This window comes from Macaca fascicularis, chromosome 7 (assembly GCF_037993035.2).
Source record: "Macaca fascicularis isolate 582-1 chromosome 7, T2T-MFA8v1.1".
Taxonomy (NCBI): Eukaryota; Metazoa; Chordata; class Mammalia; order Primates; family Cercopithecidae; genus Macaca; species Macaca fascicularis.
Window position 1 is genome coordinate 5,375,190 of NC_088381.1, and position 27,017 is coordinate 5,402,206.

Below are 27,017 nucleotides of genomic sequence, written 5' to 3' on the forward strand. Positions count from 1 at the left end.
TTTTATTTTTTGAAGCTGTTGTAAATAAGATTGTTCTCTTGTTTGTTTTTAGAATGTTTGTTGTTACTATGTGGAAATACTGAGCTCCTTCGTCTCCTCTGCCACCAGATCTAGCTTCAGAATGTAGACAATGTCTTCAGGGAGAAATTAGCTGCAACAATTCATTTCCAACTTTATCTTTCTAAATCCATTCACGTGACTGCCAAATTCTGTGGGGAATTCTCTGATCCCTGTCAGTGGCTCACCACTTCCAGCCTGAAACATCACTCAACAAATACTTCTGAAAAAAGAGCAACAGTAGGTCATTAATACGTCTTTGCAAGTTGTTTTTGTCTTCAGAATTTTAACTCCTACAGTTTTTGTTGCTTCCAAAACTCTCTGTTGACACCAAAAATAAAGACTTTTATAATTTATCCCACTTTTCTGGTATGATTTACACATACATACATACAATATAAATAGCATATTAGTATTCATATGGATTTATGTAGAATGTGTAATATTAAATATATTAGAATAACATAAAATATAATTCTACCAGGTACCTAGACTAATGTATGTATGTATGCATGTAAATATAGTACATGTACATATGTGTGTGTAAATGATACTGTTATATTTTATATTATACATATTTTATGTACCATTGACACACGCACACACGCTCGCACACACACACATATATAAACATACACATATTTGTAAAAGAAATTATGACACGTATCTGGGGGAACCTGAAAACTGTCCAGGCTCAGCCAATATGCCCCTTATTTAAGAGATTTTCCCCAACTTCCCAAGCCTGCTATATTGCCCTGACTTTTCTGAAGCATTTTTATTCTGCTTTTTTATTATTACAGAGTCTCAGAGAACATAACGCCTGGCCTATTCTCTACTTGTTTAGCAAATTCAGTCCCTAAGATAGACACTCTATTAGGAGTTTGAGCATCTCAAAGGCAGGGTCATGGTTGAGATCTCATTATCCATCCATCACTGTGATAGCTAAGTTAATGTGTCAACTTGACTTGCCCAGAGTGCCCAATTTTGATGACCTCTCTGGCTAGGGCACTGTAATCTCAGCCAATGTCATCTTTGCAGATGCATGTCACCCTGGAGAAGAAAAATCTCTCCCAGGTGGAAATCCATGAAAGGTAAGTGTCTGCTATGGTGGTCCAGAGGTCTTATATAATTTGGAGGCTTGGGTAAGAATAGCTGTGTGGGCGTCATGGTGGCTGCTAGGACTACAGATCTCTGTCACCTCCAGAAGCTCATTGTGAGAGCACAAAGTTCTTTACTGCCTTCAGCCCAGATGAGCCTGTAGCGTCCATCTACAGTAGATAAACACTTTGGCCACAACTGTATGCCAATTGAGGACTATCTTCTGGTGTCCCTCTCAACAGTCAAAGGTTTTGTCCTATGGCTGCCGTTTGAATGAGCTGGGAGGTTTGTTCCGGGCTGGGACGTTTGAACAGTGTTTAGCCAAGAAAGTTTAATTTGATTATATTTGGAAGGCCATTCTCATTTTAGAAAAATGGCTTGTAGATTATGTGATGGAATGGAATCATGCACTGTTGACATCTGTCCCATGTGATACAGAAGGCAGATAACTTAGCCAGTTGTGGTGGCAAGCTGGCTGGAAAAAAATGAGCAGGGGCCGGCCTGGCACGGTGGCTCACGCCTGTAATCCCAGCACTTTGGGAGGCCGAGGTGGGAGGATCACGAGGTCAGGAGATCAAGACCGTCCTGGTTAACACAGTGAAACTCTGTCTCTACTAAAAATACAAAAAAAAAAAAAAAAAAAAAAAAATTAGCCAAGCATGGTGGCCTGTGCCTGTAGTCCCAGCTACTCGGGAGGCAGGAGAATGGCATGACCCTGGGAAGCAAAGCTTGCAGTGAGCCAAGATGGCGCCACTGCACTCCAGCCTGGGAGACAGAGCGAGACTCATTCTCAAAAATAAATAAATAAATAAATAAATAAATAAATAAATAAATAAATAAATAATAAAAATAAAATAAAACGAGGAGGGGCCTCCAACATTCTGTTTTGTCACCCAGTGGTTCAACTGTTTGCAAAAAGTGTGTTGTTGGCATGTTCCAGTGTACTCAGGAGCTAAGCCCCGAGGGTAGGTGAGTAACCCCAGCACCCATGAAGCAAACAAGACTAAGACACAAAACAGAGCTGAACACAGGCAATGGAGAAGTCTCCCTGGCTTTTGTTTGGGAGGAGAAACTTGAATTGTGACTGCAAGCATCTGCACGTTCTCCCAGTGGATTGCTTTAGACATACGTCCAGGGCCTGTTTGATCATAGGTGCTTCCCATATGGAGTGTTGGGCCTTGTATTGATCACAGGCCAACATGGGAAGTCAAATGGTAGTCATTTTCTAAAATGACTGGCATGCACTAGCTGTAATTTTTTTGCCTCCAAAGTTGTGACCAGACCATGCTGCTGCTGGGACCAGGAACAATGATCTCTGTGAGGCATAGAACGTAGATTTATTAACTAGTTTTCAGATCCTTAAAACTTGAGTAAAGTCTTGGGCTTAGCTCTAGCTGGTTCTGGGTATGAATGGTCAAGCAGCAAGCATGAGGGACACACAGTTTTTCTTTCAATTGTTGGGAGTCAGACTTTGTTATCAACCCACATTGGTCCACCAATGTAGGAAATTTGGCAGATGATTGAAAAATTAAAAGTGTGTGGTGAGTTTTATCGAGGAATGAATGTGGATGCAGTCCTCTCCCACAATGAAGTGAGCGAGGGGAGTCTCCTGATGATATCAGAGCCATGGGAAAGGGTTTGACGTACTTGGTGCATGATATGTGGAAACCTGTAGTGCCAGAGTTAAGGAGCATGAGAGCTTGTATAAATGTGGCCACCCATTGAGGGTTCAAGAACTCACTGTGATTTGAGTAATAGGTCTTTGAAAAAGCCATGATGTCTTTCAGTTAGGCCTGGTGCCTGAGGTCTGAAGGCTAAGTGAAAGTTCTACTGTATGCCTTGGTCTTTGGCCCATTGTTGAACAGCAGGTGCTAAGAGATGAATGCCCTGGTTTGAGTCAAGGACCTGTAGGCACCCAAATGCAATAAGATGGAATTGGTGAGTCTGGCCACAGTTGTGGAAGCAGCAGTGCGTCTGCCGGGATAGGCTAAAAGTAACTCTGTGAACCAGTCAATCACAGTGAGAGCATTCTTTGTGGCTACCCTGCTGGGAGGAAGTGAACCAACGTAGTGAATGTGCCAGTGTGAACAAGGTCAATCCACTCCAGGAATGCAGTCCCAGCAGGAAAACATCCAAAGCTTAGTGTTGGCATACATGGTGCAGTCGTAAGTGACCATTTTGGCTGAAGAGGGAGTTAATGGAATGCCCCAGTGATAGTCCAGTCCACCAGTGTAGAGGTGCCTCAGTGTCCCTACTTAGCCTGTGCCCATCCTGCTGGAAGATAGAGAATGTCTGGAAAGATGGTACAGACTTCCTGTTTTGTAAGCATGTCTGCAATATTTTTGAAATGAGCTATGGGTTAGTGGCATTGGTTTGGGCCCACACATGTGAGACGAAATGGAGATGTGTGATGGTGGCCATTTCCTTCCACATTGCAGGTGCTCCAATGGGTTTTATTGTGTATAATAAGGTTATTTAATGTCCACTGTCCCATCTAGATAGCCAAGCAGTTGGCCACAGTTTGTGAGTCAGTAAAAATGTAAAACTCTAGTAGTCCCCACTTTTGGGCATCTCTTGTAGCCAAGGGAACTGCAACAAGCTCTTTTGATTGGTTGGATCCAAGGATGCCAATGCTGTCCTCTAGTAGTGGGTATTTACGACTGGGTGGTTTGCTGCTGCCCTTTAAGAGGCTGTGTTGTGTACAATGGTGGCAGTGCCATTGACGTGTAGGCATGTATTACTGAACCATGGGGTATGTTCTCAGAAATGGGTTGTTAGGTGATTTCATCATTATTTGAACATCTTAGAGTGTACTTACAGAAACCTAGATGGCTTTCTATATATGCTCCATTAGTCTTATGGGACCCCCGTTGTATATGCAGTCTGTTGTTGGCCTAAATGTCATGCAGTGCATGATGGTACCCTGACTCTCTTTCCGTGTCAGACCAAGGGGCACCCTACTTGGCAAAAGGAGGAAGCAGTGGAGGTGCCCTCCCCCATTCCCCAACTGCAGTAGGCACCGGGCTGAGTGTGGGGGAAGCTACATTCTCCTGTAATTTGGAAATCCCTTGAATGTCAGGTTTTGTCCTCTCTTGCAGGGACCATTTTTATTGTAACAAGGAGGTGTCAATGGCTGTGCCAAGCCACTGTTGGGAAACATCTGCACCAAAGGCAGAAAGGGAATTTGTGTTTGCAGCACCACAGGCTGTGTGAGCACCTCAGTCTCCACAGGATCCGGTGTTCTAAGGCTGCACAGAGGTTAGTGACTGATGGTAGCTTATTGGTTCAAAAGTTCATGAGCAGCGAGTTATAATCATTTTTAGTGTAGAGACTCCATGATATATACTCTAAGGTGGCCAAGGACTAGATCCAGAGGCTGATCCTGGAGAACAGATGGTAAAACCTGTTGTGCTCATTGTAAAGCTGCTTGTTGGGGTCCCTCCCAGTGGACGGAAGTGGGCTTTCGTGTAGAGGCATAGATAGGCGTAAGTAGAAGAGACTTAAATAGAAGATGTAGGCTTTAGTACAAGTGACAGGTGAGGGCATCTCCTTCAGGGCAGGAAAAGCCCCAAGAGATGTTGAGCATGTTTGAGTGCCCTGGGGATGTATCCTGTGAGAATGAGGTGCTTCACTGTCATGAGAACACCTTGACCATTGGAGACCACATGATCCTCAAGAATTTAACAGTGGTCAAAAGCCCTCGTCTTTTATGGGGAGCTATGACCCATCCCCCTACCTTCTGAGAGTAGTAAGGTCTGTTCATACTGTCCCCTGGGAGGCTCCCATTAGTAATATAACATCAATGCCATGCCAGCAATGGCGATGAAAAAAAGTATCTCTGTAAATCCTGTTGGCATAGATTACATGCAAAGGCAGGACTATTTAAGTATCCCAGAGGTAACCATGTGAACTTACGTATATTGGGCATCTTTGAAAGTGAAAGCGGCTGGGCGTGGTGGCTCACGCCTGTAATCCCAGCACTTTGGGAGGCTGAGGCGGGCAGATCACGAGGTCAGGAGATCGAGACCATCCTGGCTAACATGGTGAAACCCTGTCTCTACTAAAAATACAAAAAATTAGCTGGGTGTGGTGGTGGGCGCCTGTAGTCCCAGCTATTCAGGAGGCTGAGGCAGGAGAGTGGCGTGAACCCGGGAGGCGGAGCTTGCAGTGAGCCGAGATCATGCCACTGCACTCCAGCCTGGGCGATAGAGCGAGACTCCGTCTCAAAAAAAAAAAAAAAAAGAAAAAAGAAAAAAAGAAAACAAAACAAAAAACAAAAAACCAGAAAGTGAAAGCAACCTGGCTATGAGGATTCTTTACAATAGGATTGAGTAAAACATGTTGGCCAAGTCATTGGCTGTGAAAAACGCACCGGTATTATCAGTTGCAACGTTTGTGGTTAAAGCCTTTATTGGACGGACCTGAGTGATTAAATTGTGGCAGCCTGGGGCTAATCTCCATTCGCTTATAGAGGCCTTGAGGGGGCCACTAAATGGTGAAATTTGCAGAAACAATGACACCCCCCTTGAGAAGGTCAGTAATGACAGTAACTATGTAGCCCTCAGTACCCTGTTTTATTTGATATTGGGGTTATGTACCATCTCTATTGGTATGGGACTGTGCACTGGTTCCCATTTCTCCCACCAGTAGCACTAAGGATTTGACTTGATTCTAACATGTATCCATTCCTACAATAGAGAAAGTGACAGCCAGTGGGGCCACAGGCACTGGGAGTTACTTAATAAAAATAGAGCCAATGCTTACATCAAAGGTCACCTGTTTACCAGAGATTGCTTTACTGGCAATCCCCTGTCAGTCACAAAGTGTTCCTTCATTATAATTATTAGGATTTTTCAGAAGTACTGCGAATTGGGCACCCGTATCTAATAATGTCAGAAAGGTCTGTGAGTTTTTCGTATTCCAGTGAACCACCAGAGGGCAATTGTCTCCGGGTGGTGGGGCGAGACCTGCAGAGCCAACAGACCCCTATGGTAGAGGTTGAGAGGCATCTCTTCTTGTGCGGGTCAGGAATGGCAACGCATGAGTGAGGCTATTGGCTATTGTCTTGAACAGCAGAGGGCTTTTGTGCAGATGTTTTCAAACTGACTAGGTTGAAATTGTGCCTGTAATTGTATTAGAGCATCTTTAGTTGAAGTTTGGATGCCAGCTGTCCTGAAATTACCTAGCTTAGCACTCTGTCTCCCTTAACTGCCAATGTAAGGGGTGATTAGGAGCTCGGGGGTGCTCATGGGCTATGTGGTAGTTGAGGTGACTGTGGTGGTGGCACTGGTGTGGTTTGTCCAAGCCTCCTGTAAAAGGCAAGTCCCCCTTGTTATTATACTATTATTTGAGGATATACTAACATTTTATTATTATTAATTAATTAATTTATTTATTTTTGAGACAGAGTTCCCACTCTGTTGCCCAGGCTGGAGTACAGTTGCGCTATCTCAGCTCCCTGCAACCTCTGCCTCCCGGGTTCAAACAATTCTCTTGCCTCAGTCTCCTGAGTAGCTGGGATTACAGGCACACGCCACCAAACTTGGCTTTTTTTTTTTTTTCCTATAGTAGAGAGGGGGCTTTGCCATGTTGGCCAGGCAGGCCTTGAACTCCTGACCTCAGGTGATCTGCCAGCCTTGGCCTCCCAAAGTGCTGGGATTACACCGCACCTGGCTGAGAATACACTAACATTTGAGAATCGCTACTTATGCTTTCCTCATGGCCAGCCAGTAAATCAATTCCATCTAAGCCTCATAGATAGTGTGAGCTGCCCTCACCAAACTGAGAACTGTTTATGGTAGCTGGACAATACCCCTTGGGAAAAAAAGTATTTTATTGACTCGGGGTCAAAAGGGGCCTCCTCTGAGTAAGAAATATGTTCATTATCATTTTTATTTGGGTGTTCAGAGAAATGACATACACACTAAACCATACGCCAATTTTACCTCAAAGGGACCAAGTGTCCTTGGTGGTTTCCCATTGTCCCTGTGCCTCAGCAGCAATGTCTGCTATTAGGGGATGAGCCTCTGCCTGGCTTAAAAGCCCAAGTAAGCAAGGGCCATGCTCATTCCTCCTCTTCTCCTCTTTGGATTGAAGGTCAGTCAGTACTCATCATCTGAGTATTCTATAACCCTCCCTTCTATTTTGGGAGTTCAGCTTCTCTAGATTTAGTTTGACCCCTCGGAGGGCCCTGATAATCATGTCAGAATCTGGCTCATAATATACAGGACCCTTTAATAAGTGACAGGTTTGGAAGTCTTTGCTTATACCTAATTGTGAGGATATGCCTCACCCCAGTGTCCCTTAGTAGTAACTTGACCCTATATTAAACATATGTAACAACAAACCTGCTCCCTCTTGTATTGTGATTTTTCTCTGATTTGGTCTTGAGGTCTCTCTCTCTCTGGAGAGTGGGTATAAACTTTAGCCATATCCTGCTGGGGCTCCAGGGCAGGTGGTCGCAGATGTTGACGATATTCCTTTATGGAATACCTCTTTATGTTGGTGTACAGCCGAATCCCTGAAACTCTGACAAGTGGCCAGCTGTCCCTCTCACCTGAAACTTGTTTGTCCTAGCAAATGCCATGGAGGTGCCTGACTGTCCACTCTATTCCTACCAAGATAGCCGCTCTCTGGGAGATTCCTGACCAGAAGGAGAGTCAGGTTTGGGTGTGTGAGTCAGGTAAGACACAGAGGAGGCAGTACAGCAAAACACATGAAATACCAGAAGCAGCAAATTCCTTACAGGTCCCATTGAGAAGAGGGCAGCTCGTGTCTGAGTGCCGACGGGAAGGGTGGGGGCATCTGGGACACGCACACTTGTGTGTGAAACAAGAGGTAATGATCAAAAGGCCTGCAAGTAAAAGTGCTTATTGAGAGCCAAGGCATTACCCAGGCAGGTTTCCTGTGGGAAGTTTTAACCGGTACTTGTAGAGCAAGTAGGTTTGAGTTCCAGGAAGTCATGCCATGACTGAGAGGCAGTCGCTGTGACACATCTAAGCATTCCACATGAGCTGTGAAGGTCAGTGGGACCAATCAAGTAGGTTGTATCTAGCTATCCCATAGGGAGGCTGTACAATCCAGATATCTGGATTGACCGCACTGAGGAAATGGGGAAGACACGGGGCACTGGAAACTGTGTTGAGGTCAATATAAAATTATATGAATAGCACTACATTCTTGTTACAGTAGGCAGACGGGCATGAGTGGGGCAGGATAGGGCTCTCCCCCACCCACTAGGAATGTCAGGCGATGGTAAGGCAGTTATCACATTGCCTCTCGAAAAGTGATAAATTGGCAGCGGGCACCAGGGCAAGGTCATATCCTGATGGTCCACACCTGTTGCTTTAAAGTGTTAATTGAATGCAGGTGCCAGGGAGAGGCAAAAGAGGCTTCCAATAAAATCTCAGGTATTGGGCGAGTGAGCCTGGGCATGCGCACTAAGAGATAAAATGGCAGGCGTATGACCTTCTGGGGGCACTTCACCGGAAAAGGGAAGAAAGTCTCAGATGGGCATTCATACAACTTCCTAAACACACCGTGTTCTCACCTCCCAAGCGTAAGGAGGGCACTGCACACATGGGCAGCGCACCCTAAGGGAAGAAGCATGGGAAACCGGCCAGCCTAGAAAGTCCTAGGATCAAGGTTAAACACTGCACTTGACTTTCACATGCCTGCCTGGGTTTCTTCCAAGCATACTTTCCTTTCTTTCCTGTTCTAGAGACTTTTTAAAAGAACTTCCACTCCTGCTCTAAAACTTGCCTCGGTCTCTTTTTCTGTCTTACGCCCCTCAGTCGAATTCTTTCTTCTGAGGAGGCAAGAATTGAGGTTGCTGCAGACCTGTAGGGATTCCCGACTGGTAACTTGGATACCTTCCGCCAGTAACATATTTGGTGCTTTGAGAGTTTGATATTTGCCACCTATAACATTCTCATCATCCCTTTGTACAAAATCTTTAAGACGGGCAGATCACGAGATCAGGAGATCGAGACCATCCTGGCTAACACAGTGAAACCCCGTCTCTACTAAAGAAATACAAAAAAACTAGCCGGGCGAGGTGGCGGGCGCCTGTAGTCCCAGCTACTCGGGAGGCTGAGGCGGAGCTTGCAGTGAGCCGAGATCCGGCCACTACACTCCAGCCTGGACGACAGAGCGAGACTCTGTCTCAAAAAAAAAAAAAAAAAAAAAAAAGAATAATTTGAACGTCTAATTGGATAAAGTTTCTGGTCTTGGTTTCTAGGTCCTATTGTTCACCCTCAAGTTTGACCTTGCCAGTGGCCTCTGGGAAAATTTGTGATTTTCACTGGTTCTGTTTGTAGGTAGCTGCCTGCCTCTTTTGGATGTTCTAATTGACTTCATCTGGGTTTGGACTGGTTCCCACTAGTGCAACAGTGGCAGGATCGTCTGGCAAGGCCCCAACCTCTGTGAGGCTGAAACCAAGGCTTTAGCATGTTGATGGGCTGTAGCCCCCAGCAGAGCCCAGGTGCCATTGGATGGGCACTTTTAAATTTCTTTTTTTTTTTTTTTTTTTTTTTTTTGAGACGGAGTCTCACTCTGTCGCCCAGGCTGGAGTGCAGTGGTGCAATCTTGGCTCACTGCAAGCTCTGCCTCCCGGGTTCACGCCATTCTCCTGCCTCAGCCTCCTGAGTAGCTGGGACTACAGGCGCCCGCCACCACGCCCGGCTAATTTTTTGTATTTTTAACAGAGACGGGGTTTCACCATGTTAGCCAGGAGGGTCTCGATCTCCTGACCTCGTGATCTGCCAGCCTCAGCCTCCCAAAGTGCTGGGATTACAGGCATGAGCCACTGCGCCTGGCCTTAAATTTCTTTAATAGTTTGCTGATTTCCTCAGGGATCTTGCAATGGATGGGAATGAGATGTTCCAGCCCTTTAATCTGAGTCATTAAGTCATTTGCCACTGAGCATCAGGAGTTAGACCTTCAGTAACCCATAGAGTTAGGGAGCAAAGAACAATAGCAACAAAAAAGGCAGTAGCAGTGGGATGGCAGATCCCGACAGCACTACCCTGTATGAGGCATCATGACTCCCTAGTTAGTGGGGACACCCCTCTTTCTAAGTAGGGCCTTTGTAAATTGTTCCCAATACCATCCACAGATACAGCAGAATGGGGGGTAAAGGAGTTGTCCTCTCCATATATTTCTTTCTTTTTTTTTTTTTTGAGACAAAGTCTCGCTCTGTCATCCAGGTTGGAGTCCAGTGGCGTGATCTCAGCTCACTCATGCCTGTAATCTCAGCACATTGGGAGGCCAAGGCAGGTGGATTACCTGAGGCCAGTAGTTCGAGACCAGCCTGGCCAACATGGTGAAACCCTGTCTCTACTAAAAATACAGAAGTTAGCCAGGTGTGGTGGTGGGGTGGGTGCCTGTAGTCCCAGCTACTCAGGAGGCTGAGGCAGGAGAACTGAGGCAAGATATCATGCTAGCTTGCAAGGACCTTTCCTGACTCTGCAACCAGTGTGACTCAGAACCATTTACTCCCAGGAGTGATGGAGGAGGTCCTCCCAGTTTTCTGGGTCATAGCTGGCCAAATATACTCTGGGGAGGTGAGGACTCTGATTTTCAAACTCCACAATTTAAGATAGGAGTCTTGCTAGCACTCTACATAAGCAGCACCAGCAGCACACTGCAGTGTGGTCCTAGGCCAGCAAGTTATTGAGCCTTCTTAGATGGTCATAGCCACTCTGGTCAGCCAGTTTGTCAGCCAAGAGCAGTCAAAAGGACTTCCAGGGTGTCCCTCACCAACAGTGAGGCCAGCTGTTATGACTTTTAAAAGTATTTAAGTTAGATATATAAATAAATTATGTAGCGAGGAAGGCGGGAAAACAGGAGTTTGAGAGGGGTAAGGAAGCAATCATAATGGATGAGGGGTCTGGCATCTCATTGTCTGGATGCAGTGATCTGGTGTTTCTCGCCTTGGTGTAGTCAAGTGTGGCACAGTGAGGAACACTCAGAGTGAAATGGCCAAAAGAATAAGTTAATCACTCACAGTTCAGCAAAGAGAGCAGCATGCCTCACAGGGCCAATGGGAAAAGTGGGGCTGTCTTGGACCCGCATGCTCAACTAGCGGGTGGGAAGCAAGAGAGATAAAGAGGAACCTGTAAGCGGAAGACTTTACTGGGGTCCAGGGTATTACCTAGGTGGGTTTCCTGCAACAAGGGTTGACTGATTAAATTGAAGGGAGTGGACAGGCTCGGTACAGAAACTCAGGGGGATATATTATCAGGGTCACCAGGCTCAAGGCAGAAGTAAGGTGTTCAAACACTTTATGGGATGGAGCCTTATCTAGAAAACAAAAATGGGAAATGTGTGGAGACTGCCACAGAAAATGTAGCTCAAGGGCGACAAGTCAGAGACAGGACAAGCTGGATACTGAGTCAGTATTGACATGAACAAGCTATGGCACTCAATTTCTTAACCCCTTATCATGCAACATAAGATGCATTGACCAATTATCATAGTATTTAAGTATTGTTAACTTTACATCACAGCATTTAAGTTACATGACATGGAGAAGAATAAACATCACTCAAGGATTGTATCTCAACTTCTGAGAAGGGATTAATGCATTTTCAGGGTATGCAGTGTAGTTGTATCACATTTGTTGGAGGTATGACCTGTTATTGCCTTCATTTGGAGATTAAATATGGTTTAAGGAGATGTGTATGAGTGGCAAGTTGGCAAGAGGTGGATGGTTAAGTTTTATGTGTCAACTTGACTCAGCCATGGAGTGCCCAGGTATTTGGTTAAATATTTTATGGGCTGTTTCTAGATGAAATTAACATTTTGTCTGTCGACAAAATAAAGCAGAGCACACTCTCCATTGTGGCTGGGTCTTATCCAGTCTGCTGGAGTTCTGAATAGAACAAAAGGCAGGGTAGGGGAGACTTTGCTCAGTTCATTTTCGAGCCTGGACTTCAGTCTTCTCCTGTACTCAGACTGGAATTTATACCACTGGCTCTCCCAGCTTTAGGCCTTCATACTTGGATGGAACTACACCACCAGCTTTCCTGGATTTCCAGTTTGCAGAAGGAAAATCATGAGACTTCTCAGCTTTTATAATTGTGTGAGCCAATTTGTTGTAAGAAATCATTTATTATAGGTTCTGGTTCTGTAACCAGCCCAATTGTCCCACAGAACTGATATTTATAGGATTTTTGAATACATATCGAAAGTGACCCTCCCTCGTCTTCCAACTTGAAACTTACCTCTGTCTCATCTGAGTTTCTTCCTCAGGAAACCAACCCTCAGGCAAAGAATTGAAACACCAGATCACTGCATCCAGACAATGAGATGCCAGACTCCTCATCCATTATGATTGCTTCCTTCCCCCTCTCTAATCCCTGTTTTCCCACCTTCCTCACTACATAAACTCAATTTTAGTTGGTCAAGGAGATGGATTTGAGATTTCATCTCTAGCTCTCCTTGACTGTACCATCTGATTAAAGCCTTCTTCCCTGGCAATACTTGTCTCCGTGATTGGGTTTCTGGGTGGCGAGCGGTGGAACCTAGACCAAACCCCTAGCATTTTGGTAACAGATTTTGGTTCCCTGATCTGGAATGCATTGCTGTTGCTCGTGGCTCAGCTGCTGCCAAGGGCTGGGAGTCTCAGAAGCCCTCCTAAGAAGCTGCCTGCCATTTTATGGCTGGAGGTGAGTTTCAGTCTCTCTGTCTTTGGCACCGCCACTGCCAGCCTCAACCACATTCCTGATTGCCTAGGAAGAACAGCCTTTGAAATTTGACATCCGCATCTGGACAGGTGAGTGCCTTTTGTGGGCCGGGACAGTGGGGTCTGCTCCGCTCAAGTTGGGAAATTCCAAAGGCATTTTGCAGGTTTAACAAGCCCAACAGAAAGAGAGAGAAAGCACCTGATTGTTTCAGTTTGGACACTCCTGAGGGCTTGTTAGTAACTGTGTGTCGGGGCAAGTATCGTTTGTGGGTACCAGAGAGCAGGATGTGCTTCTCTCAATTTGGGAAATGGCAAAATAATTTCTGTTTGCAGGTTGAATAAGTCCATCTGATGGAGAGAGGAAATACTGTTTCAGTTTGGACACTTTTGGGGCTTGTTCATTGCTGCAGCAGTTGGATTGTATTTTGTTTTTGTTGTTGTTTGTTTTTGTTTGTCGTTTTTTCTTTTTCTTTTTTTTCTTTCTTTTTTTTTTTTGAGACAGAGTCTCGCTCTGTCACCCAGGTTAGAGTGCAGTGGCCGGATCTCAGCTCACTGCAAGCTCCGCCTCCCGGGTTCCCGCCATTCTCCTGCCTCAGCCTCCCGAGTAGCTGGGACTACAGGCGCCACTACCACGCCCGGCTAATTTTTTGTATTTTTAGTAGAGACGGGGTTTCACCGTGTTAGCCAGGGTGGTTTAGATCTCCTGACCTTGTGATCCGCCCGCCTCGGCCTCCCAAAGTGCTGGGGTTACAGACGTGAGCTACCGCGCCCGGCCGTTTTTTTTTTTTTTTTTTTTGACACAGAGCCTCGCTCTGTCACCCAGGCTGGAGTGCAGTGGTGCGATCTCGGTCGGCTCACTGCAAGCTCCGCCTCCCGGGTTCCAGGGAATTGCGTTTTCTTGATTGTTCGTGTGGTGGTTGATGTAGCTGCGGGGAGGTTGAGGTTCAATCCCAGGATGCAGCCCCCTGTAGTTGCACTCACTGGGGTTGATCTGAATGTAGTTGTGGGCTGATGGCTAAGGCCTTCCGGGAACTCTGGACATGCGCGACCTTGTCTGATCTCAGAAAGTCTTTGAATTGTAGGGCTGTCTTCACTTTGCTGTTGAACAGGAAAGCAGGGTAGAGTCCCATGTATCCTGGATTTTATACTGCTGTTCTAAGCAGAGTTAGACGTGCTTAGTATGTGATGCTCTTCTGTGGTATGTTTAGCTCCCGTGTTCTCTGGGGTCGGGGAAGGTTTGGCCTTTAAAATTAAGCTACCACTGCTTTACCCAAAATGTTGTTTCACAGCTTTCATTAAATTACCTATCAGGGCAAAGTTTATCCATGTGAATAATAGAGACAGGTGGTGGCCAAGGGTCCCTGGCGAAACCCTCCCTTCGAGCCGAAAACAGCCTGAAGGCTGAAAAACCGGACTGCTGGTCGCAGATGAAGCCCACCTTTTCCCCACTGATTCTCTCTGAATAACGCCCACCTGAGCACTAGGAGGACGCGGTGGAGCCTGGAGAAGTTCCTGCTGTTTGCAGCAGGGAGGAGCCTGGCCTCTCACTTCCCCTGGGGCGCCCTGGGATTCCGTCTGTGAGGTGGAGGGCCAGTTAGCAGGGCTCCATGTCACTACGCTGAGTTTTTTTTCTTTTTCCTTTTCACCCAGTCAATTCCGCTCCTAACCCTTCTCTGTATCCGTGAGGCTAATCTTTTCTGGTTATGTGACAAGAACCTGGCTTTAGCTGAACTAAGGAGAACGTTCTGCAACCTGAGTATGTATGTAAACCGGTGAGTTTGTATTCCTATCTAATAGCTGGAGTTCGGAGGTAGAAGCTATTGGACCTTTGTTTATGGGTGTGTGTATGATGAGTTTATGTGTACGAACGTTTATTTTGTTGTGTGTTGTTTTAACTGGGTACCAAATTGGCTTATAAATAAAAGACTGCTCATAAATAAGTCCAAGTATTTTTCAAATTCATGTGACTTAAGTAAATATTTAATCAATAAGCTGGCTTTAAGATTATTGATAAAATAAAAATACAAATGTCTTTGAAACTGTCAGCACACATTTTTGTCCGGATTTTATATTGGTCTGTGCTAGCTATTTTAATGGGTCAGGGTATGGCACAAAAATGTGTGAGACTGTAAACCCAGGCAAGGCAAGAACAAAATAATTTTTGTCTGATTTTTTTGTTTTTTCTGTCGCCCAGGCTGGAGTGCAGTGGTGCGATCTCAGCTCACTGCAAGCTCCGCCTCCCGAGTTCACGCCATTCTCCTGCGTCAGCCTCCCGAGTAGCTGGGACTACAGGCGCCCGCCACCTCGCCCAGCTAGTTTTTTTGTATTTTTAGTAGAGACGGGGTTTCACTGTGTGAGCTGGGATGGTCTCGATCTCCTGACCTCGTGATCCGCCCACCTTGGCCTCCCAAAGTGTTGGGATTACAGGCGTGAGCCACCGTGCCTGGCCTGTGTGACTTTTAAGTAAGACTAATTTAATGTTGGTTTAATGAAAACAACTGAATCTGCTGAGTTATTGGTGAAAAGATCCATATATTTCACTTTAAGTTTCTTTCTTAGGTGAACACCTGATATTCACACATTATAAAAATGGTTAACAAGGAAATAATGGCTAGCTCTAATATCTATATTCTTATAAGTAATCTGAATAAACTGCTAAAAATGAACAAAATATAAATAGGATAAATGCTGTAGGTGATCTCCTTGTGTAATTTTAAATATTGAAATTATCTTAGATGCTTGTTGAATGTCTGTGTTATTTTCCATTCAAAAGGATTATGGACTAGGAATGGTAGCTCACACCTGTGATCCCAGCTCTTTGGGAGATTAAGGCAGAAGGATTGCTTGACCCCTAGGAGTTTGAGACCAGCCTGCAACACAGAGGAAACTTGTTTCTACAAAAAATAAAAATAAAAATTAGCTGGCCGTGGTGGCACACACCTGTAGTCCCAGCTACTCGGGAGACTGAGATGGGAGGATCACTTGAGCCCAGGAGTTCAAGGCTGCAGTGAGTCGTGACTCTGTTACTGCACCCAGCCTGAGCAACAGAGTGAATCTGAGAGACAGTTCAAGATTTCTTGCTTCCTAGGTTTTCACTAAAATTTAAGGTTACTAAGAATGAGAATTCTAGTTATTATATAATTTTGCATATAAAATGTGCTGAAGATGTGTTCTCATTGAGAAAAATAATTTTGTATAATTCAGAAGTTATCCAAAGGTTGACTGAAGTTATGTACTTGGAAAGTTATTTATGAAACAAGGAAGAAAGGAACCAGTAAGTATAGGAGAGAGATGTGAAAATAAAAATTGTGGACATTAATATGTATTAGCTGGGTGTAGTGACACACACCTGTAGTCCCAGCTACTCAGGAGACTGAGATGGGAGGATCACTTGAGCCCAGGTCATCCAGGTAGGAAAGGTGATAAGGAAAAGAGAATAATTTTGTATGGGAAACAGTTTTGTGCAAGAGGTTTTGATTTTGATTCTACAATCGACTTCTTTTTTAAACTTCTCAGATTCATATCTCAGAACTGTAACTGTGTTGTGTCTTGCTGCTTTCAGCTTTTATGCTCCACTTGAAAAGGACTGAGATGATCATTCTCTCCTTCAACTTTTTCATCAACTCCTGTAATTAATTTTTTCTGTCAGGTTCTAAGGGCTGTTGTGGCCTGATGCTGACATGTTTATCTTGAGGGTCTAGAAAAGCAGTGCTTTCCTCCGGTATAACTTGATTCTGTACTCACGAGAATTGAAAAAGCCTTTTTCTTTATGTTTAAATTGTTCATCAGGTTTGCCTTTCAGGTTGTCTAAGTGGCTTCCCATAAGGAGAGGCAATCACACTGCAGAAGGTCTTTCTTTGCCTTCTGGTCACTGGCCTAAGAAACAGGTTTGACATTTTATCAAGATAATGACTATGTCATTGCTATTAGTTGTTTTTAATCACTTACAAAAACTGAGAATAAAAGAAGGCTTTTACATCCAGATAACTTTCTTTATCATTTTATAATCTTTGTGCTATTAAATTACAGGGCTTTGATTCCTGGGTCTGAAAAAGGCACCACCTTCTTCTCAATCTTGAACATTGACACAACTCAAAGCTTTGCCTTCAGACCAGGGAGAAAGCAACCATCAAAATGAACTGCTTTTGTGAGACACAGGTTCAGAAATTAATTATTATTCAGTCTCTCTAGGCCCACAGACTGTCATGGAAGATGTGGGTGCATGAGATTTTGAAGGCCAATTTTGAGGGATAATTCAGAGTTTTTCTATAAATTATTAATGTTGAAAGTACAATAATGCAAAACCAGCATCTGGGCCCCTATATTGGAAGAACAGGGTCTTCTTGGAGCATTGATCTGCGCTATTTATTTATTTATTTATTTATTTATGTAGTTTGAGATACATTCTGTCTGCCCAGGCTGGAGTGCAGTGGCACAATCATGGCTCACTGCAGCCTTGACATGCCAGGCTCAGGTGATCCTCCCACCTCAGCCTCTTGGTGGCTGGGATTACAGGCATACACCACCAGGCCCAACTAATTTTGTTCAAGCTGGTCTCAAACTCCTGGGCTCAAGTAATCCTCCTGCCTTGGCTTCCCAGAATATCAGGATGAAAGGCATGAGCCACCACAGCAGACCCTGCTCTATTTAATATAAAACTGTAAAATGCTATAAAAGGTTTATGGCAAATTTACCTTATGGTCAAACTGATTAAAATTAGATACATTTATAAATTTGTATTAAAATTAGCTTTAACATTAATAATACATGGTACAAAGAATGTATAGAAAAAACAACAAAATTGTTTTTTCTTTTGAACAAATTTTTCACGTAATATTAAGAAATAATGGAAGATTTTTGTTTACCTTTTGAGTAAACATCAGGTAAAAAAGGAGAGAGAGAGAGACTGAGTCGGCTTCATGCTGTCTTTATTAGGGCTCACTGTTTGGGAAACTGTATCAAAGAGTAAAAGTGTGTTTTTAAATATTCTGTCATTTTGGCTAAATGAATGATTACTTGATAGTGACCTATAATCTTATTTTGTGATATCAAGTGTTTTAAACATTTGATATTTGACAAACTTTTCAAAAGCAAAATTTCAAGTTATAACTTCAGTCTTTCTGACCTCAAACTAACTTGTTAGATATTACGGCCTCCTGAAGTCCAAGAGTGATATATTAGGTTTATTCAGTATGTTAAAATTATATAGCAAGCATTGTCATGTAGGAAATGGTGTTTAACTTGCCTTGGGGTATATTTATATAAATGTGTTAGAAATGTGTTTCAAAATTATATGAGATTCCTAAAATTCTGATATGTCTCAGTTTATGTTATCAGTAATAATTATGATTACTATAATAAATTATTGTATACTGCAGAAATAACCACGTTTCCTTGTCAAGTTGTTACCAGTGCAACCCTGATGAAGTAGCTGGAAAAGTTCTTTTTCTTACTGTTTTTCTTTAGTGCCTTATTTATAGGCACAGCTATTTCAAGAACTCAGATGGTGCCAGAGCTTCATAACCACTGACCAGAGGGAGATACCAGAGGGAGATAAGACCCCAAACCTGCCCAAGCTGGAACAGAAGACCCCTAGTTGCCTTTAGAGCATTAACATATTATTATAATGGTAAAGTTCTCTCTCCTGCAAAAAAACCCCTCCATTGTATATATAAGTTGTATGGGCTGGGCACAGTGGCTCACGCTTGTAATCCCAGCACTTTGGGAGGACAAGGCAGGCGGATCACCTGAGGTCAGGAGTTCGAGATCACCCTGGCCAACATAGTGAAACCCCGTCTCTACTAAAAGTACAAAAATTAGTCGGGGTGTGGTAGCAGGTACCTGTAATCCCAGCTACTCAGGAGGCTGAGGCAGGAGAATCACTTGAACCCAGAAGGCGGAAGTTGCAGTGAGCCGAGATTGTGCCACTGCACTCCAGTCTGGGTGACAGAGCAAGACTCTGACTTTAAAAAAAAAAAAAAAAAAAAAAGATGTGTGAAGACGTATACTTATGAATGGAGCCTGTGGGTGGACTCCCACCCCAAAACGTGCTTATGTTTCTCTCCTTCTCTGTACCCAGACCTTTAAAAACCCATGTCTTCTATTATTCTGGAGAAGGGGCATGTAGAGTGAGAGCCTGAGCTCTTCCTGGCCAGAAATAAAACTTGCTTGCCTTTGTTTCGAATTGGGTGTTCTTTCTTTGTGACTGGCACAAAGTAGGGAAAGAACTCAAGTTAACAGTGACAATTTCTGGACGCTTGTCCAGGATGGCCATGGCCTCCCTCAGCTGGGGACAGAGTGGCACCTCCTAACCAGTGACTCCCAGCAGCTGGAGCAGTGGGCAGTAGCAGTTTATCTTGGGCCAACACCCAGGTCAAATTGTCACGGCTTGGAGTGTCTGCTGGGCGTGTCTGCAGGTGGAGCTTGAGCCCATGACCATCCTACTCTGTATCCAAGCCCATCACCCTGTCAGCCCTCTCCTCATCAGGCCAGTGGCCACAACCCTGAGAGGACTGTGACAGCTGGTAATGCGGGCATTTATCAAATTGGAAAAAGGCATCAAGAAAGGGCGTATCTCACTTTTGGGGCATTGGAAGATATCTCCATTGTGAGGTTTATGGATCGCATTCTGGGAATGGAAGGAAATACCCATGGTTTAATTGAGGCACCTCGGGGAGACCATCGGAAACAAATGGACCAGACTGGGAGACTGGGGATGCCTGATTGGTCCTGAAGAAAGTGCCAGGCATGCCTGAGCTCAATGGTATTCGTTCTGTGCATGGCTTAAATTGTCTTTCGTCTCTTTTTCTCTCTCTGCTGCTGCAGCTTCTGCCTTCTGGTGCCTGTGTCCCACTGCTTCAACCACGGCCATGCCTGCCTTCCTGTCACATGGCCGTGCTCTCTACCTTGCCCACTTGCCTCTCTTCCCTTGCTTTGGCCTATCATCACCCTGTCTGTAAAGCACTTAGAAACTGAGTGCATTCGAACTGATGTGTGGGCCACCAATCCCAGAGGCAGCCACGGGGAAGGCGCTGAGTCTACAGGAAAAGGAACAACTAAAATATGTATTACATATCAGGGAGGTGGCCTATGTTTTTGAAGCTTACAGAAAACAGGCTTCTCTGTCATTGACAGATCTGGTTCTGCATCCTTACGTCCATGGAGATTGGGCATATCTGAAAACCTGGAAGGTCCAAAGCCCAGAGAGGCAATTAGGTCTAAAACGGATGGGACCATACTTAGTGACTGACCACACATTCTGCCTTAAAACTTCAGGGCGTCACCCCGCAGCTTCATCACACACAAGTGAAACAGGTGGATACACCAGTGGAGGAAACTCCCTCGTCCCAGGCTGAATCCATCTCGGATTTAAAATTGCTGTTCTGAAAACCCAACCTGACTCCCAAAAGATAAGAATACTCAGACCCATCTAAAGAGGTCAGTGCTATAAAACTTGTCTCTACCTTCCAGGAGAGTTCTTGGTGTCACTCTTGTGCTGTCTGCTTCTGATTGCATTAGGACTTGTTCTGTAGTCCTCACAGGTGGTCCCTGGCTTAGGGCTCTGTTTCCTTTTATATTGGAACATCTTTGTTTTGTTTGTTTGTTTGTTCGAGACGGAGTTTCACTCTGTCACCCAGTGCAGTGGCGCGATCTCGGCTCACTGCAAGCTCCGCCTCCCCAGTTCACGCCATTCTCCTGCCTCAGCCTCCCAAGTAGCTGGGACTACAGGTGCCCACCACCACGCCCAGCTAATTTTTTGTATTTTTTTAGTCACCATGTTAGCCAGGATGGTCTCGATCTGCTGACTTTGTGATCCGCCTGCCTCAGCCTCCCAAAGTGCTGGGATTACAGGCATGAGCCACTGCGCCCGGCCCCTATTGGAACATCTTGACCATGCTAGTCCTGATTGATATCCCTCTGGCATCTTGATAAAATACTGCATATACCTCAACCACACTCCCTCAAGCACTCCCTGAAAGCCCCATAGTGTTTCCTTAAATGAGTGACCCTTTGCCTAATACTATCCTTATCTCTTAGCCACCTCTGAGTGCTTAGCCTAGATAAATACAAATATATTCTTTCTTTTTTTCTTATGCTGTTTGGTGATTTTGATATCAGCAGCCAAAGGTCTCTGGGGCACAAAGGCAATAGTCAACTTCTCCCATATTATAGCCAGCCAGAACAATCTGCCGGACATATCACAGGCACCTCCAGACTTGAGGAACATTGCACACTGTGTGTCCTTGGGGAGGTGACTTCAACCTTACACAGGTGCCATGAAAATCTAAAGTCCAACCCACACCTGTTCCTGTACACATGAGCGATTCCCCTGTCTGTGGGTTGCATGGATCTTACTCCAAGAGTCAATGACTCATATAGTCCAGCACCTACCTCAAGCAACAAGGGATATTGGGGACTCTACTACCCACCTCCAGCAATAGCTTCAGTAATAAAGATAGATTTCACCTGGACTCAGAAAGGCCCCCTGTCCCCTCATTGTCAGAAGACTCACCCTCCCCTTCAGGGCTCTTAATTACTTCATTGGCTAAACTTCCCCATTGCCACAGGGTGTGTGCATCCCCAGGGTATATGTTCATCTGTGGCTCTCCCCACCACCACCTCCCTAACGGCTCCTCTGCTGCTACCTTTTCTTTTCCATTGCTGGTGGTAGTTGACCCTTGTGTAGATAATGTAATACACACAGGACAATATATAGTAGGTGTTATGGGACCCAATGGAATAACCATTCATACCAAAACCTGCCATTACAATAAGTCTAAGAAGGCTCTTGGGCTGATCCTGGTAGGTATAGTACTTGCTGTATGGTTGGCTGCCCCTTGAAGGGCTTTGCCTATCGTGAGGCTACCCTGAGAAATATAACCTGGACAGTCAAAAATCTCATATGTAATACCAGGAACGCTCTTCAAAATATACAGCCTTCTTTCAATTCACTAGCCAATGTAGTACCGGACAATCAGTTGGCCTTAGACTATCTACTAGCAAAACAAGAAGTAGGTGTGATCACCAATACCTCCTGTTGCACCTCAGCAAACACCTCTGGGGAGATAGAAGTTAATATAAAGGAAATGTTAAAGCAAGCAGAATGGCTCTGCTCCTTTGGGGTAACCAAGATTAGCTCTAACGACATCTGGAATGCAGTAAAAGGTGTCCTGCCCAACCAGATTTTGTGCCTCCCCTTCCTTTGCCCACTGGTGATGATCATACTTTTACTGCTTTTTGGCCCTGTATTCTTAGCCTTTCAGCAAGCTTTGTCAGTAAGGAACTGGAAGCAATCAAACTACAAATGGTAATCAAGAAAGGATCCTGGCAATTAGGGCTGCAGCCTGGTGACAATCAGGCCTACCTTAGAATAGCAAGGGAAAAATTTTTCTCCTCTAACTTATGAAATGACAATGCCCATACACAGCAGAAAGCAGTTCTAGAAGATGGACCCCACCCCTCAGCAGCCAACAAGAATGAGGAGCAAACAGACAGAGGAGGGATTTTGTTTCTAAGGCAACCCTGATGAAATAACTGGGAAAGTTCTTCTTCTTATTGATTTTCTTTAGTCCCTTACTTATAGGCACAACAGCTTAAGAACCCAGTGGGCCCGGGATGGTGCCAGAAGGTCATGACCACTGACCAGCTACGAAAGGAAGGTAAGACCCCCAAAAGCACCCAAGCTGGAACAGATGATCTTAGTTGCCTTCAGATCATTAATTATTAATTATAATACCAAAATCCCCCCCCCCACAAAAAAAGAAAATCTCCACTATTTTATGTACATGGGTTATATGAAGATGTATGTTTATGAACTGAGCCTGTGGGTCTGGAGTCCACCTTGCACATGCTAACATTTCTCTTTCTTGCCATAAGCAGTCCTTTAAAACCCCATGCCTTCTGTTGTTCGGGGGAGAAGGTGCTTTCAGAGCAAGAGTTCGCCTTCTCCCTTCCTGGCCAGGAATAAAACATGCTCCACTTTGCTTCCAGCTGGGTGCTCTTTCTTTGCAATTGGTACAAAGTAAGGAAAGATCCCAAGTTACCAGTGACAAGTTGTCTTTATGACTGTCTTAAGACATCTGTCATCCACAATTACTGTTTTACTTTGATTCTTCTCAAAAAGCAGCTTGCAATCAGCCACAGTCTAAAACTTACTGCTTAGGGGGCTTCATGGAAAGGACTTTTGAATATAGGTTTCCGATTACTTTGGAGATTGTGCCATTGGACTAGAGAGAAAGCATGCAGGACTGTAATTAAAAGGCTGGTGTGTACTTAAAGACTGCTAACCCAGTACGAAGCAGAACAAGAGTTAATTGCATGGACTGAACTACTAGAGGACTGAAATAATTTTTATGGCTTTTCTTGTTTGAAAGATTGCCGATTATTTTCATTCTGTTTTTTAAAGAAAATTTTTTCTTTTGAGCTATTTATAGTGTTTAACAACTGACAGAGTATACTCTTGTAAACAAAATTGGAAGTATTTTTTTTTTTCACTCCAGCTGATTTCTCCAGATTTTGGAAATTATTTACAAGTGTTCTCAATTTATGGCAATATAGTTATTTGCATAAGTTGAATAAGAATCTGTTTTCTTTTATAACAGGTCACAATTGGAGGCACTGATTGTTTTACTAAGGCTTGGACTGGAATAACATATTTTCAGATATGAGCAGAATGTCTTGAGAAACTGAAGTTGACTTATAACAGGTCACAATTGGAGACACTAAGGCTTGGACTGGAATAATGTATTTTCAGATACCAGCAGAACACCTTGAGAAACTGAAGTTGCCTTATGGAGCCGGTAACAGCTCCTTGGAAAGCCTGGCCTTGTACCTTAACTGCACAGTTCCTTCGCAGGCCTTCTGACCTGTGGAAAACAAAGAATGCCACCTTCTGACAGTCTCAGGGACCTCATGTTATTTTGAGACCTCAAGAAGAGAGGAATTCACCCAATTTATATAGGTATCTGCAGGCACAGGTAAATCTGTTAGAAATGCTTGTTCCCTGGTACCATAAAGAAATAGCACTTGGACATACATTTAATTTCCTCAGCAAGGCCATTTTTACTTTCTGCAGAAAGGGTACACTCGCCAGCAGTTTTGCCACGAGAGTACACTGAATAAAGGAGACAGCGTCATTTATAACCAGACGCGTCCACCCTACTGCTGTGTCTGGTTGCCATTGGCTGGAACGGGACCTCACATTCTGTATTTGTCCTGACTGGCTAGCAACTTAGAACTTTTTAAAAGAGGCAAAGGCAGAGGAGAACAAAGGAAGGAGGAAGCAACTTATGGAATGCTGAGAAAGGTAAAAACACCTTCAAATAAGGAAGAGGAACAGGCTATGACCTAATGCTTGGAACAGTATAAGCAAGCCAGGGCAAATATTTAGGCTAAATTGTGGGCGCTAAGAACATAAAGTACATTGATTTCTTTATTACGGCTAGCAGATATTTAAGAATGTTGGCACAGGTCTGTGAATACATTTTGCTTCTAACAGAAGTTACTATTTATTCCTAATTAGATGGGGAGGAAAGTCTTTGAAGAGGAACCTCTACTTTTTACAAATCCTTGGCTGTGCTTAAAAAGCCTTTAAAATCCAAATTAGAGATACCTTAGGAAAATTTCCAGCAAAGCCAATTTATAAGAGCCTACAATAATTCTTGCGGGACTTTGTGCAAATAATCAGGTCAAATATAAGAAAACTTATTTTGTAAATAAATTGGTCCCACTATGATTTGTCATTGTTAAAAATGGGGGACTAAGGAAAGAAAAATCATGTTTCAGAAGAAAGCTATAGTTCACCTGTTACTGGATTAACCTTTGACTCCTGGGTGGCAATGTGGTCACCCATGGCGTGGAGCTGCAGCTGTGCTGCATTCAGTTATGAAAGGTAAAAGTTATGAATGGAATTCTGAGATGGATTCAAGTCCTGGGGAGTTGGTTCACTGGATGCATAATGAAATGCAAACTTAAAAGGGAAAAGTGAAATATTTAATCCCTTTGTTATTGTTATCTATAATAGCTAAAATAAAGGTAAGAGAGTGCTGAGTTGGATCTGAAAGCTAGACCAGACTCAGACATGGGTCTGTCTGAGCTCAGATCACCAGCTTTAAGGCTACCCACAAAAAGGGAAAATTAGCCTAGGCAACCAAAAAGTATCTCTAAGACCTGTGGTTTCCAATCAGTATCTCTGAGACCTATGGTTTCCAGTGTGGGGAAAGGGCAGAACCAATTAACTGCTGAAACCAGAGGATATAATGTGAAGGAATTGTTCCATTTTATAGATTGGTATCAACAGCTTCCTGAAGACCCTTTGCTAAAGAGGATTGTGAAAGTAACTAATTTAGGAGCAATGTCTTTGTTTTCAAATGCTGCAGAATTGCAAAGCTTTTTTTTTTTTTTTTTTTTTTTTGGTTCATCCAGGACCCACGGCTCACTGTTGAACAACTGCAGATGGGTATGTACAATCCAGACATACAGGAGGTTGTTCCTGAGAGAACAGCCAGCCTGGGGAATTGGATAAAAGTCACTGAAAAATCTGTTTACTTTGAGAGGAGGGAACCTATGAAAGCCAAGTGGAGCAGCCCAGATGAAGCAGCTGACATGCTTCATAGGCAGGTCCTTGGGACTGGCTTTATAATGAGAGGGTATTAACCTTGTTTCGGAAATAATTAACTAGTCTGAGTTTGCTTCCAACAGGTTCTAGTTCAAGTTAGCTGGTGTTAAGCCATAAATTCAACATACTCAGGTAAAACCAGTCCCTCTGGGGTCCCTCCAAGGGAAACAGTCATGGTCTTTGGAACCCTCAAAGACAGCTTTAAGTTAGCATTCAAAGCCCAAAGACCTAAAATAAGAAATCATTAAGGGACCACACACCTTTCAGTTCGCTATTGTTCTCCCCTAAAGGATTAAACCATACTTTTTTGAAAGTGGATGTAATGAATCAGGAATACTTTTTGGGAGGCTTAGGTTTGTTCTGTTGGGTTCCCCAAGTGTGTGTGTATGTGTGTTTAATTATGGTTCTCCAGCAAGCTGGATGCTAACCAGGTACTACCTTTTCATTCCTCGTCACTCTCCCATGATGCCCCTCCTCAGCATGAGGCAGACAGAAGGATTGACCACAGGGTTCCCCATGTTGAGGGACGGATAAATAGAAAGGTGGGGGGACTATAACCGGCCCTATTATCCCATGGAACTGATATTTATGGTTTTTTTTTTTTTTTTGGAATAAACATAGAAATTGACCCTCTCTAGTCTTAAAATTTGAAACTTAATTTGTCTTACTGACTTCCTTCCTTAGGAAACAAACCCTCTGGCAAGGAATTGAAACTCATCAGACCACCACATCCAGTGAGACACCAGACCCCTCATCCATCATGATTGTTTCCTTACCCCTCTCTAATTCCTGTTTTTCCACCTTTCCCACTCTATAAACTCAGTTTTACTTGGTTGGGGAGATGGATTTGACTTTATCTCCCATTTTCCTCAGGTACGGCGCTTGATTAAATACTTCTTCCGTGGCAATACTTGTTGTCCCAGCAATTGCCATTCTGTGTGGTGAGCAGCGGGACCTAGACTGAACCATGGTATTTTGATAAAAGTTCTGTTTCTCTGAAGAATCCTGAGAATATAAGTTCTGATTCTGGTTCTCTGGAGAATCCTAATACAATCACTATGCCTAGCAGCATGAACATTCAATACCTTCCGGATCATTCAACTACAGGGAGTTTTAATTAACCCAGCAGGCCCAGTTAGTATTCTCTGAAATCCATTACCACATTTTTGTCAAAGCCATACTTCCATGGCCTGCTCCCAGCTAATAACTAAATGTGACCAGGCCTATTTCTGAGAGTTATAAAACTCCAGTGATGGCAGACTATGGCTTCGGGATGGCCTTGCTGAGCCTCTACTAGATTACATAGCAGTGCTTCCATTCTGCCTGCCTTCTGTCTCTCCTTCACACAGAAACAGACATGCAGTGTGGTCCAAAGTATATCAAAGCCTTTCTGGCGTGCTCCCCATTTTCTCTCATGGGAATGCCCTCAAGTAAAATCCTTGCTCATTTACTCCTGTATTGGTGTCTGCTTCTCAAAATACCCAAATTATTATCCCTAGTTAAGAATTTGGGCAATATGTTGAAAGAGACAATATTCAAAGAAATAAGCAAAGTCACAGT

General features: G+C 44.0%; 1 protein-coding gene across 7 annotated transcripts in view; it reads right to left on the reverse strand.

The window, feature by feature from the left end:
* MKRN3 (makorin ring finger protein 3) overlaps positions 1-27,017 on the reverse strand; it is a 65,767-nt gene that overhangs the window by 19,737 nt on the left and 19,013 nt on the right. For 2 of the 7 annotated variants that reach the window (XM_073995367.1, XM_045395180.3), the window contains one exon: positions 1-27,017. This exon is cut by the window's right edge and continues 9,199 nt beyond it. The exons of the other annotated variants lie outside the window; for them this stretch is intronic. The gene's annotated coding sequence lies outside the window, so the exon portion shown is untranslated. 7 annotated transcript variants of the gene reach the window in all.